Source organism: Dendrobates tinctorius, unplaced genomic scaffold, assembly GCF_039654945.1.
Source record: "Dendrobates tinctorius isolate UK_male_01 unplaced genomic scaffold, ASM3965494v1 ptg000175l, whole genome shotgun sequence".
In the NCBI taxonomy this organism is placed as follows: Eukaryota; Metazoa; Chordata; class Amphibia; order Anura; family Dendrobatidae; genus Dendrobates; species Dendrobates tinctorius.
Window position 1 is genome coordinate 10,577,769 of NW_027361842.1, and position 17,072 is coordinate 10,594,840.

At 45.4% G+C, this 17,072-nt stretch overlaps 1 protein-coding gene across 30 annotated transcripts in view; it reads left to right on the forward strand.

Moving 5' to 3' along the window:
• The window catches only part of GPHN (gephyrin), a 663,734-nt gene that overhangs the window by 305,762 nt on the left and 340,900 nt on the right, over positions 1 to 17,072 (forward strand). The window lies entirely within an intron of this gene.

Below are 17,072 nucleotides of genomic sequence, written 5' to 3' on the forward strand. Positions count from 1 at the left end.
AATGGGACATTGCCACACCATATGGATAAAATCAGCATCTGGCGAGTTACATCGCATACATTCTGATGACTGAAGCCGACCCATCCTAAAAAGTCACAACGGAGTCAAATATGATTGATTTATTATATACAATTGTATCATTCTGTTGTTAATAGATGGTGATACTCCAATCGGAGACTCCAGAATCTCCTCCCACTCCTCTCTTTGCGTATTAGGGATGAGTCGTTCCCACTTCTTCTTAATAGAGCTTATGGCCGATTCTGCCCCTACTGACAGCATATATGTGTACAGGAGGATATGAGACCCTGGGGACCCTGCGAGTTAAGAATTCCTATCAGAGGTAAAGATGAAGTAGTACGGTCCACACCACCATCCCTCATATGTGATTGAAGAGCCGATCTCAGCTGCAGATAGCGAAAAAATTGAGATCTCGGAATATTATGTGTGACCTGTAATTGTTCAAAAGACTTTAAGGTCCCCTGGTCATACAGATCTCCCACTGAAGAAACGCCACACTGGGTCCAAAAAACAGCGGATGGGTGATTCAGTAGCTCCGGAAAATAGTTATTACTCCACAGGGGCATTTCAGCTATAACATCTTTAAACCCTATTACCTTCTTAATTTGTCTCCATATTAATCGAGCCAGCCAGAGCAGGGGTAGCAGACGCGGAACATCAGTTTTTTTCCAACTCAACGAAACCTAATAGGCAATCCGCTTGTGCAGCGTGAAGCAGGTGGCTTTCAGAGTTAGGGAGGCAATTACCCGGCATCCAATTATTTAAAGCTTTAGCCTGCCCAGCTAAGTAGTATAGAAAAAAAATCTGGCAACGCCGCCCCACCTCCCTTCTTTGGTCTTTGTAAAGTGGACAATTTAAGTTTGGGCCTAGTTTTCCCCCAAATAAAGGACGTGACCAGAGAATTAAGATTAACAAAAAAGGACTTGGGCACCGCTACCGCACTGTGCTGAAGCGAGTAGCCAAATTTAGGAAGTAATATCATTTTAATCAGGTTAATGCGTCCAGCCACAGATAATGGGAGCCTACTCCAAGATGCAAATTTAGCCTTAACTAGCTCCAGCAACGGATGGACATTAAGTTGTAGATCAAGCGTACTATTGTTAGAGATGGGGATGCCAAAATATTTAAAACCAGATACAATAGGCAGTGAAGAGAGAGCCTCCAGCTGGGGTATCGGAGCATGGGAAAGGGGTAACAGGGCAGACTTTTCCCAATTTATATGTAAACCTGAATATTTACTGAATCTATCTATAAGGGATATCACCTGTGGCAAAGTTTCTCCCACATCATTCAAGAATATCACCATGTCATCAGCATATAGGCCATTGGTGTCTACCCTGCCTGCTATATCTATACCTCGGATATTAGGGAAGGAACTTATGCGTATTGCTAGTGCCGCAATCGCAAGGGTGAAGATGGCCGGGGAAAGAGGGCAACCCTGACGGGTTCCCCTATGCAATGCGAAAGACTTAGATATAGAATTATTTATTATAATACGGGCTTTAGGTTTCATATATAATATTTTGATCCATGTTATAAATTTCTTGCCAAAGCCATACCTTTGCAAACATGCGGAGAGAAAAAGCCATTCAAGAGAGTCAAAAGCCTTGGCAGCATCTAACGATGCCAATGCCCATCTGTTATCTGGCACCAGGGAGCTATATTAGACAATTGACTGGACTCTTCTGATGTTAATAGAAGTACTTTTACCAGGCATAAAGCCCGTTTGATCTGGATGTATGAGATTCAATATAATAGAATTCAGTCTGGTAGCTAGAATCTTGGTGAAAATGTTATAGTCCACATTTACTAACGAAATGGGACGATAGGATCCACATTCTAAAGGGTCCTTCGCCACCTTCCGAAGCACTATGATATTAGCCCCATAAAAGGACTCAGGCATAGAATTCCCTTCCCATATTCCCCGAAAAACCTTCACTAAAAGTGGCGTTAATATATCCCGATACTTCCAATATAGTTCAACAGGGAACCCATCAGGTCTAGGGGCCTTCCCAGAGGCCATGTCTGCTATAGCATTATCTATCTCCTCTGTGGTGAACACAGCATCCATAAGGGCCCGCTGCTCAGGATCTAATGTGGGGAATGATATATCTGACAAATAGTCTAAACACCCCAAAGTGTCAAAGTCACTTTTAGATTCGTATAGTGACCTGTAGTAGTCCTGAAAACAGCCAAGAATCTCCTCGGTCGAAGACACCAATGTACCGTCCACCCTGCGAATCTGTAATATCGTATTAGAGGTGCTATGTTGGCGGACCAGATAGGCCAAGAATTTGCCCATCTGGTTCCTCAATTCGAAATAGGATTGTCGGGTGAAGAATAGTTTCCACTTAGATTTAGTATATGTTGAGTATATAACCACTGGGCAGCCAGCCACTCAGTCCTGTTCCCGCTAGTTTGGTTAGATACATATGTTGCCTCTGCGTCTTTCAGTCGTTGCTCCACGTCATCATCCTTTCTTGCGGTTACCCGCTTAATATAAGAGATCGTGTAGGACAAACAGCCCCTCAGGTATGCCTTAAGGGCATCCCAAAATAAATTAATATCTTGAGGTTCCGGGTGGGACGCGATGAAGCAATTCAACTGATCAATCGTTCTGTCAGGAGAACCCATCAGTTTTAACCAGAAAGGATTCAACTTCCAAGTTATCCCCCTGTTTACTTGCCCATATTTGAGTTTAAGGATGACCGGACTATGGTCTGAGATCACCCTACTTCCATGCTCTATATTAGCCACCCACATTGCCGGACCGCTAGAACCAAATATATAGTCTATGCGTGATAGAGAGCGTTTAGTGGATGAGTGGCAAGTGTACTCCCTTAACTCAGGGTGACGCACCCTCCACAAATCCAACCACCCGCCACCCCCCCCATAAATGACGACAACGGGGTTGTAGTCGGTGGAGAGGACCCCCCCAGTCACTCCATCATCCAACCTCAATTTATCAAGGCAGTTGTTCATGACCATATTAAAGTCTCCCATACAAATAACATCTGCGTCTGGGTAGTTAAGGGCAAAACTCATTGCCTTCTGCAGAATGGATATACGAGCCGGGGGGGTTATAAATACATAAGACCACATATTTCCTGGTGTTTTTCAATGCATGGACAAAAATAAAGCGACCCTCAGGATCCCTCCGAGTCTCCCTCGCTTCCCACCTGACGTCTTTGTGTACCAACAGCGAGACCCCTCTCGAGTAGCTGGTATGGAATGTATGGGCAGGCCATTGTACCCAGGGCTTCTGCACGCACCGCGCTGTATCCCTAGTCAGGTGCGTCTCCACTAAGGCCACAATGTGATGGCGATAATGTCTGACCTGTGAGAATACCTTGATCTTTTTTTGAGGAGTTTTTATTCCCCTCACATTCCATGTCATACATATTAACTCCGACCCCATATTCTACTCCGCTGAACATGGTGCATAGTATTACCTGGGCAAAATTTAGAGACATCACCTAGAGACTGAAATTGTTGTCGACTGCGATTATTACCTAAAAAATACCAAAAAACACTATGGAAAAAAACAAAGTGAATAAACAGCAAACAACGTGGGAGCAGAGTCCTGTACTCCCATCACAAAACAAACAAGAGGATACGATCACTGAGCCCAGTGTCCGGTATTGTTGGTAACCTGGACGCCTTCGTGTAAAGTTCCAATCAGCCGATTAATAGAAAAGTACCAACTAGCAATAGATGCGTTAGGCCTGTTTCACACTTCCGTTTTTTCAAATCCGTCAAAATCCGTTGTTTTCCGTAAAAAAACGGATCCGCCATTTTTTGCAGGATCCGTTTTTTTTGTCCCATAGATTTCCATTACGGTTACCGCGGATCCGTCAAAAAAACGGATCCGTTTTTAAAAAAACGGATCCGTTTGCATCAGTTTCCGTCAAAAAAACGGAAACGGATCCGTTTGGCGGACACAAAAACGGAAGTGTGAAACAGGCCTTAGGATTCGTTTTCAGCAGACCCTCCATGGGATCGCAGCCACTCCACCGCCTCCGCTGGGTCCGTAAAAAACAAAGTAGAACCCTCGTGGACTACCCGGAACCGGGCCGGGTAAATCATCGAGTACACAACATTCCTCTTCTGTAGATGTCTTTTGACCTTCGTAAACTGCGCCCGTTGCTTCTGGAGTTCCATTGAGAAATCTGGGAAAATCGAGATTGTGGCATTGTCGAACTTGATAGGACTCTTTTGCCGCGCCAGACGTAGAGCCACGTCTCTATCCCTGCAGTTGAGGAGGCGCGCCAGAAAGGGTCTAGGTGGGGCTCCAGGAGGAAGAGGCCTAGTAGGAACTCTCTGAGCCCTTTCCACCGCAAAGATTGGGGAGAATTCATTGCCCAAAGTAGTTTTAAGCCAATCTTCTAGGAATTGCTCTGAGTGTTGTCCTTCCGATCGCTCCGGTAGGCCAATAATTCGGATGTTATTCCGACGCATCCTATTCTACATGTCATCTGCTTTTTGCCTCTACGCGTTCATGGAGCCTGCCACTTTCGTTAGTTTAGCTTCCATGGGTGTGATGGTGTCTTGGGATACCCATGTCTCCACCTCTGTAATGCGACCCTTCATGGCTTGCATATCTTGTTGGAGGCGTCCCACCTCGGTGTGCCCGTCCTCTATCTTCCCAGACAGAGACGTCCTGGTTAAGGATATGGCCTGCATGAGTTTTTCAGATGCCTGCTTAAGGGTTAATTCCTCCTGCTCGCTCTCCTCCCCACCCTCAGAGGGGCGGTTCTTACGCTGAGCCTGTGAGGGATTGTTTTTAATAAATCTTGAGCCCTCAACATGGTCTACTCTGGCATATTCCTTTAGCCTTTCAGCCGCTGTTCCAGACCCCCTTTGAGCAACTCATTTTAGTAACAATAGGGCACAGCCGGGTATTAGAAACAGTGCACTCTGGAGCCCCCTGAATCAGAGTTACAGACGGGGTATAATAATCAGATGGTGGCTGCAGGGTCTCAGGAGCAGCACAGACCCGCAGCGTCACACAGGGAGGCAGCGTCCAGCTCCAGGCGGCAGACGAGGGCTCCTATAGCCCAGGGAGAGACCTCCAGGACCCCACAGGGACAACAGCCAGAGAGGGATCCAAGTCCCTATAATGATGGCGCTGGCAGGGCAGGCGATATAATAAAGAGGGAAATGCGGGGCCCAATCTTCCAGGACACACACCGCCTGTTCCTCTCAATTAATCAGAATGTCTGCTCACCATCCTGCTGCTCCTCCAGTGCTGCAGCGAGGGAGCCCGGCGCTGCGTCTCTCACAGGCAGAGCGCGCGCCTCCAAGATGGCGGCCGCCCCGTGCAGGCCCCGCCGGCCGCCCGAATCTCCACAGCTGCAGGCACTCAGGAATCTAGCCCCGCTCTCTCGCGGGGGTTCCAGGAGCGCCCCAAAATCCAGAGGGGTTAGAGGACAGGTAAATACGCTGCAGGAGTGAGGGTCTGCTGGCCGGATATTCTCAGGATGGCAGGAGCTCCCGAAAAGCACGTCCTCACTCCGTCGCTACATAGCCACTCCCCAGCTATAATCATTTTTAATAGTGTTAATTAGCTCAGTTTTGGGTGTTAAAGGGACCCTTCATTGTTTCTTTAAAGGGGACTTGTCACCAGGTCAAAAGTGGCCACTTTTTGCTCTTAGTTTAGTCTATATGTTTAGCTAAGTAATCAGTTTTTTATTTTTTCTAAATGCGCCATACATTCCAAGGTTTTGGTCCTTTTTGTTTAGTGCTAATTTTTATGGTCTTCAACAGGGGGCGTGGCTCACAGGATAATTATGCAAAGCATAAAGACACGCCCTAGAGGATCCTGTGAGCTCCACCCCCTCTGAAAAGATCATAAAAATTAGCACCAAATGAAAAAGTCCATAACTTTAAAACCGTGTTATAGCGGGAATAAAGTAAGAGCAAAATCTATCCACTTTGGATCTGGTGACAGAACGTCTACATTAAATTCTTGCATTCCCTTTGAAATAAAAATACTGGAGCATTTTTCCTTCATCTTCTATATTGTGCTATTCCTCTAAGGCTATGTGCACACGCTGCGGATTCACCTGCGGGTTTTTCCTCCCGGATCCGCAGGTAAAACCGCAGGTAAAGTGACCTGCGGATTGGCCTGCGGTTTTGCCCTGCGGTTTCACACCTCTACTATGTTAAGGCTATGTGCACACGCTGCGGTTCCGGCCCTGCGGAAACGCAGCAGTTCCGCAGACATGGTACAGTACCATGTTACCCTGTGGGTTTTCAAAGCCGCAGTGCTCACGCTGCGTTTTTTTCCGTGCGGTTTTGCTGTGGTTTATAAACCGCAGCATGTCAATTGTTTCTGCGGATTCCGCTGCGGTTTCACACCTTTAACATAGTAGAGGTGTTAAACCGCAGGGAAAAACCGCAGGCCAAACCGCAGCAAAACCGCAGGTCACTTTACCTGCGGTTTTACCTGCGGTTCCGCAGGGGAAAACCCGCTGGTGATTCCGCAGTGTGGGCACATAGCCTAAAGGTGTGAAACCGCTGCGGAATCCGCACAAAGAATTGACATGCTGCGGTTTGTAAACCGCAGCAAAACCGCGCTGAAAAAACCGCAGCGTGAGCACAGCGGATTTGAAATGCCATAAGCTAACATGGTACTGTACCATGTCTGCGGAACTGCTGCGTTTCCGCAGGGCCAAAAACGCTGCGGAAACGCAGCAGAATCCGCAACATGTGCACATAGCCTTAAATTCCTTCTGGAAAAGCATAACGATATGTTTCCATTCTCTCTGTCACAGAGGGTGGGACCCCATACAGAGGGATCTGTGAGCATTGATTAGACAGGAACAGCACAAAACAGAGGTCTAAGAAAAGGTGATCTGCAGTTAGAAGTTAAAAATTAAGTTTTGGCTGCAAATTAAACACTGAAAAAAATAATCCCTAAAAAGCAATGGTCAAATTACTCCCCTCCCCCGCCAATTCTAAGAGATTCTAAGGCAAATTAATTGGTGTGTTGGCAGTAAATATACAGCTCATTCCACCAAAAGCAAACCCTGAATACTGCTCTGTAGACTGTATAAAAAAACCCTCAAAAGTTATGGACCATGGAAGAGATGTAGAAAAAAAATCCTTTAGTTTTTGGGCCCATCAATACTTGGTTCTTGTGAGTTTGACTTCCAGCACACCGTAGATTATCTGCTTTAACCCCTTCATGACTGAAGTTTTTTGTTTTTTTTTTCGTTTATGCTTCTGTTTTTTGCTCCCCTTCCTCCCAGAGCCATAACTTTTTATTTTTCCGTCAACATGGCAATGTGAGGGCTTATTTTTTGCGGTACGAGTTGTAATTTTGAACACCACCATTGGTTTTATCATGTCGTGTTCTGGAAACCAGAAAAAAAAATCACAGTGCGGTGGAATTGCAAAAAAAGTGCAATCCCACACTTGTTTTTTGCTTGGCTTTTTTGCTAGGTTCTCTAAATGCTAAAACTGACCTGCCATTATGATTCTCCAGGTCATTACAAGTTCATAGACATCAAACTTGTCTAGGTTCTTTTATACCTAAGTAGTGAGAAAAAAATTCCAAAGTTTGTTTAAAAAAAAAAATTGCGCCATTTTCCAATACTCGTAGCGTCTCCATTTTCGTGATCTCAGGTTGGGTGAGGGCTTATTTTTTGTGCGCTGAGCTGACTTTTTATTGATACCATTTTGGTGCAGATACGATCTTTTGATCACCCGTTATTGCATTTTCATGCAATATGGCGGCGACCTAAAAAACGTAATTCTGGCGTTTTGACTTTTAGTCTCGCTACACCGTTTAGTGATTGGATTAATCCTTTTTTTTATTGATAGATCGGGCTATTGTGAACATGGCGATACCAAATATGTGTATATTTGATTTTTTTATTTTATTTTGAATGGGGCAAAAATGGGGTGATTTGAACTTTTATAATTTTTTTTATTTTTTTATTTTTTTTACTTTTGGCATGCTTCAATAGTCTCCATGGGAAACTAGAAGCTGCCATAACCTGATCGGCTCTGCTACATGCAGGTGATGATCAGACCGCCTCTATGTAGCAGAATTGCTGACTTGCTATGAGTGCCGTCCACAGGGTGGCACTCATAGCAGTCCGGCACTGACAACCGTAGAAGTTTACAGGAGACCTCTGGTTGTCGTACCAACCCAACGGTTACCCGCGGTCACGTGAAGGGGATCACTGGTGGGCGGATTTCCGGCCCTATGGCTGGAAACGCGAGTTAAATGCCGCTGTCAGAGTTTGACAGCGGCATTTAATGGATTAATAGCCGCAGGTGGATTGCGATTCCACCCACGGCTGTTAGAGGTACATGTCAGTTGTATAAAAAAGTTGACATGTCCCAGGAAAGATGTGGGCTCACTACCGGAGTCCACATCAAAGGGAGGGAGTCCGACATCAGCGTAAATTTACGCCCGATGTCGGAAAGGGGTTAAAGGTAATCTGTAAGCCTGTTTTTGCTCCCTGATCTGAGAGCAGCTTGATGTAGGGGCAGAGACCCTAATTCCAGCAATGTGTCACTTACTGGGCTGCTTGCTGCGGTTTTTATTTAAATCTTTTTCCTCTGCTGCAGATCTAGCAGTTCTCTGAATGCTGGACTCTGTATAACCCCGCCCACACCACTTTTTGGCAGTTTTCTATTTACACTCTGCACAGGCAGAAAGCTGCCAATCAGGGGTGGGGTTATTCAAAGCTCATAAATATGGATGACTATATGGCAGCAAGTTTACTAGTCCTCTAGTGATAATCTCCTGCTGATAAAACTGTGATTTTATGAAAACCACAGCAAGCAGCCCAGTAACTGACAAATTACTGGAATCACGGTATCTGTCTCTACATTATGCTGCTCTCAGATTAGGTAGCAAAACTTGCTGACAGATTCTCTTAAAGTGACCATGAAGTTGCAGCTAGCTCTACAGGCTTTTCATTGTGTAATCAGGGACATAACCACATGTACAGTTGTAGCTGTGTCTGGTACTAAAAACTTAGTGTACAGAAACACAGAAATCATGGCGCCATATACAAATGTCTGGATTGGATCATCACAAAAAGGTGTGTAGATATGTATGTGTGTAGTCCTCAAGATGAAAGCAGCACACCAAAAGAATTCCAGTCAAAGTGCTATTTATTAGCCCATCTGGCTAGTTGCCCATACAGCGACGTCGCTGTATGGGCAACTGGCCAGATGGGCTAATAAATAGCACTTTGACTGGAATTCTTTTGCTGTGCTGCTTTCATCTTGAGGACTATTTTTGAGGTTTGGTATATGCCTGGAAGGCCTGCACCCGCATTGTCTGTTCATTTTTTGTGCTGCTTTTTCCCTTTTTTCACACACACATCTATTATATAAAGCTCAAGTGTATGTATGTGTGTATGTGTGTGTATGTCCGGGATTGGCAGCCGCACCATCACAGCTACAGGCACAAAATTTGGCACAGTCACATGTCTGGACCCCGAGAGTGTCCAAAGCTATGTTGTGAGGCGAAATTTTAACCCCACGTGTTCCAATTCACCAAACAATTTTGCCCCTATCTACATAATGGGGAAAAAGTGTGTGTGTGTCAAGCCCCGCCCCTCATTATGATGTCATAATGGTTGCCATGGCGACGCTGATGTCATCATAGGTTGCAAGCCCCGCCGCTCATTATGATGTCGTAATGGTTGACTATGGGATGGAGGATGTGTGATGGGTATATGGGCACTGAACTATGGGATGGCGGATATGTATGATGGGTATATGGGCACGGGACTATGGAATGGAGGATATGTATGATGGGTATTGTCATGATCCAAGGTGGATCTGACAAGTAAATGGACAAAGTGAACTTTTTTTCCTTTGGCTTGGTGCCAAAGTGGGTTGATTGCCCCCGGTGGCCATTAGAATTATTACACGTGGTGTCGTTCATTCTAAGTTGCCCCGGTGGTGGTGAGCGGTAGTGCACTTTAGTTTCTTTGGTTTAATGTGCACTTAATTACAAATCAGGTGTGAGGCTCTATAAAAGAGTTCAGGTGTGTTTGTTCACTGTTGGTGATAATGTGATTTAGTCATCCTCAAGGAAGGCTGGGTGAAAGAAGGAGCTGAATGAGAGTCCTGGGCAGCCCAGCCAGAGGGGTTGAGTCAACTATGGAGTCTGCATGGAGGGCTGGCATGGCGTGGTGGAGTCGCAGTTTATGGTGTCAGCAGGAGGTGCTTGCATGGCTTGGTGGAGTGTCGACGATGGTGAGAGTTGCACTCAGCATACTGGACTTGGTTGCTGAAAACTGGACTCAAGCATGCTGGACTTTATTTGGCAAAAGCTGGACTCATCTTTGGGACTCTGTTTACTGGGCAGCTGCAACTGGTGGTGGACTCTGCTCCAAGGCTGCACTATGGTGATGGATCCGGCTATGGTGATGGATCCCGGTGGAGGAGAAGATGCATGCAGGTGGTGGGCTCTGTTGCTAGGAGCGTACGCAGCAGAGAAAAGCTAAGTGGTGTTCCCCCTGTATTGTGTCATATGGGTTTAACTTGCGGTAGTCGCTGCGTCCAGACACACGTGACCGTGACATTATCACCAACCATACTTTTTTTTCTGGTGAGCCCTGGCCATGTGGAGACCTGTGAATAATTGCTGCCGGGCTTCACTTAGGTGACTGAGGAGCGGCATGGTGTGCTAGAGCCGCTGCAGCAGCAGTTATCAGGGTCTGGGGCCTTCCCTTTGGCTTCACTAGAAAATCAAATGGCGGCTGCGGTCTGGCAAAAAGCCCTAGAGTTGCTGCTGGGGAGCGGGACTTGTTCATACAGGCAGACGTAACCAGACAGGTGAGTGGAGTTGGTGATCCCCATACTGCTGTCTGGGGTTCCCCGAGGTGAAGGGGTACGTCCCTGTAGTGAGCAGACTGGTGTATAGTCCGCGGGGCTCACGCCAAATCTTCAATACCACCGAAGAATCCGCCCCTCCTGGTCGTGTGGAGGCAACCAGCGAGTGTATTTTTCCTCCATATACCTGTCCCCTTCTCCTCCAGGTGTGAGCGGCAGGTGTGCTGCGGGGGAGTAGGGACAGATCTCACCCCTCGCCACTAACCAACCCTGGGAGGCGCAGACCTCATGGTGAAAGGGTTGGAGGGTGGTGTCCCTTGGTGAATAGCGGGGGTGTGAGTGTGGTGACACAGGGGGACGCCTCTGTCGTTGAGTCCAGAATGAGTTCACCAAAATATGACAAACGAATGTGTGGCAATAAACGTTCAGGTCCGGACCTGTGTGTGAACAAGCATGTATGGGTGGCCACCTAAAAACATCTTGTGGAAGTGTGTTATGGAGTCTGATCAGCTCATAGCAAACATACACATACATAAACTCGTTCCCCAGGTCGGCGCTGTGGAGATGAGTGGTGCCTCCAGAACATGTATTGCCAATACCGGCGGCGCGTTTGTCATAAACCTGAAGTTTCAGGTGGTGGTGGGGTGAACCCAGGATCTGGGTGTCCCCGCTGTAGGTGTTTCCCTTATGAGGAGTGGTCATGAGGGTCCAGAGGCCCCTCATTAAGGAGGGGTACTGTAATGATCCAAGGTGGATCTGACAAGTAAATGGACAAAGTGAACTTTTTTCCTTTGGCTTGGTGCCAAAGTGGGTTGCTTGCCCCGGTGGCCATTAGAATTATTACACGTGGTGTCGCTCATTCTAAGTTGCCCCGGTGGTGGTGAGCGGTAGTGCACTTTAGTTTCTTTGGTTTAATGTGCACTTAATTACAAATCAGGTGTGAGGCTCTATTAAAGAGTTAAGGTGTGTTTGTTCACTGTTGGTGATATTGTGAGTTAGTCATTCTCAAGGAAGGCTGGGTGAAAGAAGGAGCTGAATGAGAGTCCTGGGCAGCCCAGCCAGAGGGGTTGAGTCAGCTATGGAGTCTGCATGGAGGGCTGGCATGGCGTGGTGGAGTCGCAGTTTATGGTGTCAGCAGGAGGTGCTTGCATGGCTTGGTGGAGTGGCGACGATGGTGAGAGTTGCATTCAGCATACTGGACTTGGTTGCTGAAAACTGGACTCAAGCATGCTGGACTTTTTGGCAGAAGCTGGACTCATCTTTGGGACTCTGTTTACTGGGCAGCTGCAACTGGTGGTGGTCTCTGCGCCAAGGCTGCACTATGGTGATTGATCCGTTTATGGTAATTGATCCGGGTGGAGGAGAAGATGCACTCAGGTGGTGGGCTCTGTTGCTAGGAGCGTACGCATCAGAGCAAAGCTAAACCAGGGGAAGAGTCTTGAGATCATTTGCATATTCCCAGTGCCTTCTGGGATAAGTGAAGAGTCTCCGCGAGCTCAACGATCACTGGGTTTTGGCCGTTGCAGCTGAAAAGAGGAAATCGGAAAACCAGGGGAAGAGTCTTGAGGAGATCATTTGCATATTCCCAGTGCCTTCTGGGATAAGTGAAGAGTCTCCGCGAGCTCAACGATCACTGGGTTTTGGCCGTTGCAGCTGAAAAGAGGAAATCGGAAAACCAGGGGAAGAGTCTTGAGGAGATCATTTGCATATTCCCAGTGCCTTCTGGGATAAGTGAAGAGTCTCCGCGAGCTCAACGATCACTGGGTTTTGGCCGTTGCAGCTGAAAAGAGGAAATCGGAAAACCAGGGGAAGAGTCTTGAGGAGATCAACGATTTGGATTTCTGGATCACGGAGTGAACTACTTATACGATGGACTACTTGCTAGAGATGGGGTGCACCTTACGAAGACTGGTAAGCATGTATTTGGAAGTCGCCTTGCTACACTTGTAAGGAGAGCTTTAAACTAGAACAACATGGGAAGGGAAGCAAAAGACCAGAAAAAGCCATACACCTGACAAATGCTATTGAGAACTCTGCTATTAGAAGTGGAAAGGAAGAACAAAGACGAAAGAATCTAATTAATAAAAATATTGGAGAAAGAGAAACCAATCACAAACTAAAATGTTTCTATACTAATGCACAAAGCATGGGCAACAAACAAGGAGAATTGGAACTACTAACACAGGAAAAGAAATATGATGTCATTGGAATCACTGAAACTTGGTGGGACAATACACATGATTGGAATACAAGACTAGAAGGATACAATTTATTTGCAAGAAACAGACTTGATAAACGAGGAGGGGGTGTCGCATTGTATGTTAGAAACGCGTATATCTGCACAGAGATTGAAGCTTCAGAGACTGGGAGTTCTGTGGAAACTGTTTGGGTAAGAATACAAGGACAGAACAATGGAAAGGACACCATTGTAGGCATTTACTACAGGCCGCCTGTGCAAGCTGAAGCTATGGATGAACTCTTTATGCATCAAATGGCCAAGTTCTCCAAAAAATATGACATAGTTGTCATGGGAGATTTCAACTATCCAGACATTTGTTGGGAATCTCTCTCAGGCAAAACTAACAGGTCAAGGAAATTCTTATCCTCTCTTGCTGACAACTTTATCTTCCAAAAGGTAAGGGAGAAAACAAGGGGAACTGCTACCTTGGATCTAATCCTTATAAACAGGGAGGAAATGGTTGAGGAGGTAAAAGTGGCTGGGACCCTAGGAGGTAGCGACCATGCTATTTTAGAATTTTGGATAACTAGAGGCGGAAGACCTGTGAAGACTCAGACATCAAGGTTAGATTTCAGAAAGGCAGATTTTAAGGGATTCAGAAAGAGAATTGGAGGGATCCAATGGCTGGATATCCTTAAAGACAAAAATGTCCAGGAAGGATGGGAAATCTTGAAAAATGAAATTCTCAAAGCACAGTTGTTAACAATTCCGAAAAGAGGGAAGAATAGGAAGCAGTTAAGGAAACCAGGATGGATGAACACAGAACTTAAGCACATGCTAAAAAGGAAGAAAAAAATGTTTATAAAATGGAAAGAGGGAGGCATATCTAAGGAAGAATATAATGCTGTCTGCAGAACCTGCAGGGCACAAATCAGATTAGCTAAAGCTGAAAATGAATTGAGGCTTGCAAGAGATGTCAAAAGCAATAATAAAGGATTTTGGGGATATGTCAAAAGTAAAAGAAAAGTCAAAGATGCTATAGGATTTTTACAGGATGAAAATGATGAAATGGTAAGACAGGATGTTGAGAAGGCTGAACTTTTAAATTCCTATTTTGCATCTGTTTTCTCTCAGAAAGGAAATGTAACATCAACTGTTATTCACTGTCCTATTAAGGGAATAGAAGAATCCAGGATATCTATAAACAGAAAGATAGTGAGGAAACACTTAGCTAGCCTAAATGAATTCAAGTCTCCAGGTCCAGATGAATTACACCCCAGAGTACTGAAGGAGATAGCAGAAGAAATTTTTGAACCCCTCTCTATAATCTTTGAAAATTCTTGGAGAACAGGAGAAGTGCCAGAAGACTGGAGAAGAGCAAATGTTGTTCCTATCTTCAAAAAGGGGAAGAAGGTGGACCCAGGTAACTATAGGCCGGTGAGTCTGACTTCTATACCAGGAAAGATCTTTGAACAAATTATTAAACAACATGTATGTCAATACCTGGATAAGAATGAAGTGATTAAACAGAGTCAGCATGGGTTTGTAACTAATAAGTCATGTCAGACTAACTTAATTTCCTTCTATGACGGTATCACTGATTGGGTAGATCAAGGAAATGCTGTAGATATAGTATATCTTGACTTCAGCAAAGCATTTGACAAAGTCTCTCATACAATCCTTATTGAAAAAATGATTAAGTATGGAATGGACAAGGCAACTGTTAGGTGGATTCATAACTGGCTTAGTGATCGGACCCAAAGAGTGGTCGTAAATGGCTGCACATCCAGTTGGAAGAATGTCTCAAGTGGGGTACCACAGGGCTCTGTCCTGGGCCCTGTATTGTTCAACATCTTTATCAACGATTTAGATGAAGGAATTGAGGGTAAACTGATTAAATTTGCTGATGACACAAAGCTAGGAGGGATAGCTAATACTAGAGAAGAGAGAGAGAGGATTCAAAAAGATTTAAATAAACTGGAGAAGTGGGCAGCAACTAACAGAATGGTTTTTAACAGGGAGAAATGCAAAGTACTACATCTGGGCAATAAAAATGGAAAAAGCATATATAGAATGGGAGGAATAGGGCTAAGTGACAGCACATGTGAAAAAGACTTGGGTATACTAATAGATCACAGACTGAATATGAGTCAACAGTGTGATGCAGCAGCAAAAAAGGCAAATGCAATTCTAGGATGTATTAACAGAAGCATACAGTCTAGATCACGTGAAGTCATTATTTCCCTCTACTCCTCTTTGGTCAGACCTCATCTGGAATATTGTGTCCAGTTTTGGGCACCACATTTTAAAAAAGACATCAACAAACTGGAGCAAGTTCAGAAAAGAGCGACCAGAATGGTGACCGGTCTGCAAACCCTGTCTTATGAGGAAAGGTTGCAGGATTTGGGAATGTTTAGTTTGCAAAAGAGAAGACTGAGAGGAGACTTAATAGCTGTCTACAAATATCTAAAGGGCTGTCACATTGTAGAAGGATCAACTTTATTCTCATTTGCACAAGGAAAGACTAGAAGCAATGGGATGAAACTGAATGGGAGGAGACACAGATTAGATATTAGAAAAAACTTTTTGACAGTTAGAGTGATCAATGAGTGGAACAGGCTGCCACGAGAAGTGGTGAGTTCTCCTTCAATGGAAGTCTTCAAACAGAGGCTGGACAGACATCTGACTGGGATGATTTAGCGAATCCTGCTTTGAGCAGGGGGTTGGACCAGATGGCCCAGGAGGTCCCTTCCAACTCTACGATTCTATGATTCTATGATCATTTGCATATTCCCAGTGCCTTCTGGGATAAGTGAAGAGTCTCCGCGAGCTCAACGATCACTGGGTTTTGGCCGTTGCAGCTGAAAAGAGGAAATCGGAAAACCAGGGGAAGAGTCTTGAGGAGATCATTTGCATATTCCCAGTGCCTTCTGGGATAAGTGAAGAGTCTCCGCGAGCTCAACGATCACTGGGTTTTGGCCGTTGCAGCTGAAAAGAGGAAATCGGAAAACCAGGGGAAGAGTCTTGAGGAGATCATTTGCATATTCCCAGTGCCTTCTGGGATAAGTGAAGAGTCTCCGCGAACTCAACGATCACTGGGTTTTGGCCGTTGCAGCTGAAAAGAGGAAATCGGAAAACCAGGGGAAGAGTCTTGAGGAGATCATTTGCATATTCCCAGTGCCTTCTGGGATAAGTGAAGAGTCTCCGCGAGCTCAACGATCACTGGGTTTTTGGCCGTTGCAGCTGAAAAGAGGAAATCGGAAAACCAGGGGAAGAGTCTTGAGGAGATCATTTGCATATTCCCAGTGCCTTCTGGGATAAGTGAAGAGTCTCCGCGAGCTCAACGATCACTGGGTTTTTGGCCGTTGCAGCTGAAAAGAGGAAATCGGAAAAAATTTTGGCTCATCTTTCATCGTTTTTAAGAAATCTCAAGATGGAATAGGCCAGGAGCCATTTGGTGAGCTGCATTTCTTGCTACATGTTCACAGACTTACCAGTGGAAAAGCCAAACTTCACATGCCACAAATGCAAGCTTGTGTCCCTGTTGGAGGAAAAGTTGCAAAATTTCGAAGAGAGGTTAGCTACGTTGAAGATCATTAAGGAAGGTGAAGAGTTCTTGGACAGAGCAGAATTATCTCTTCATGTTACAGAAAGAGAAGAAATTCGAAGTGCACCTGAAGAAACAGAGGAATGGAGACATGTGACCCAGAGAAGCAGGAGGATCAGGAGGCAGTCAGCACCCATACTGCTCAGAAACCAGTACCAGGCTCTCACGCAGGAAAATGATGAAGAAATACATCAGGATAAGACTTTGCCAACAAACAGCAACCTTGTACGCCTTCAGAGTCCTCCTGGATGGAGAAAGAAAAATGTTGTGAAGAAGAAACGGAGAGTGGTGGTCATGGGGGATTCCCTATTGAGAGGAACAGAGGCCGCTATCTGCAGACCGGATATAACTTCAAGAGAAATGTGCTGTCTTCCAGGTGCAAAAATTAAAGATGTGTCTGACAGGATATCAGGACTCTTCAGACCTACAGATGACTACCCATTCCTGCTACTACATGTG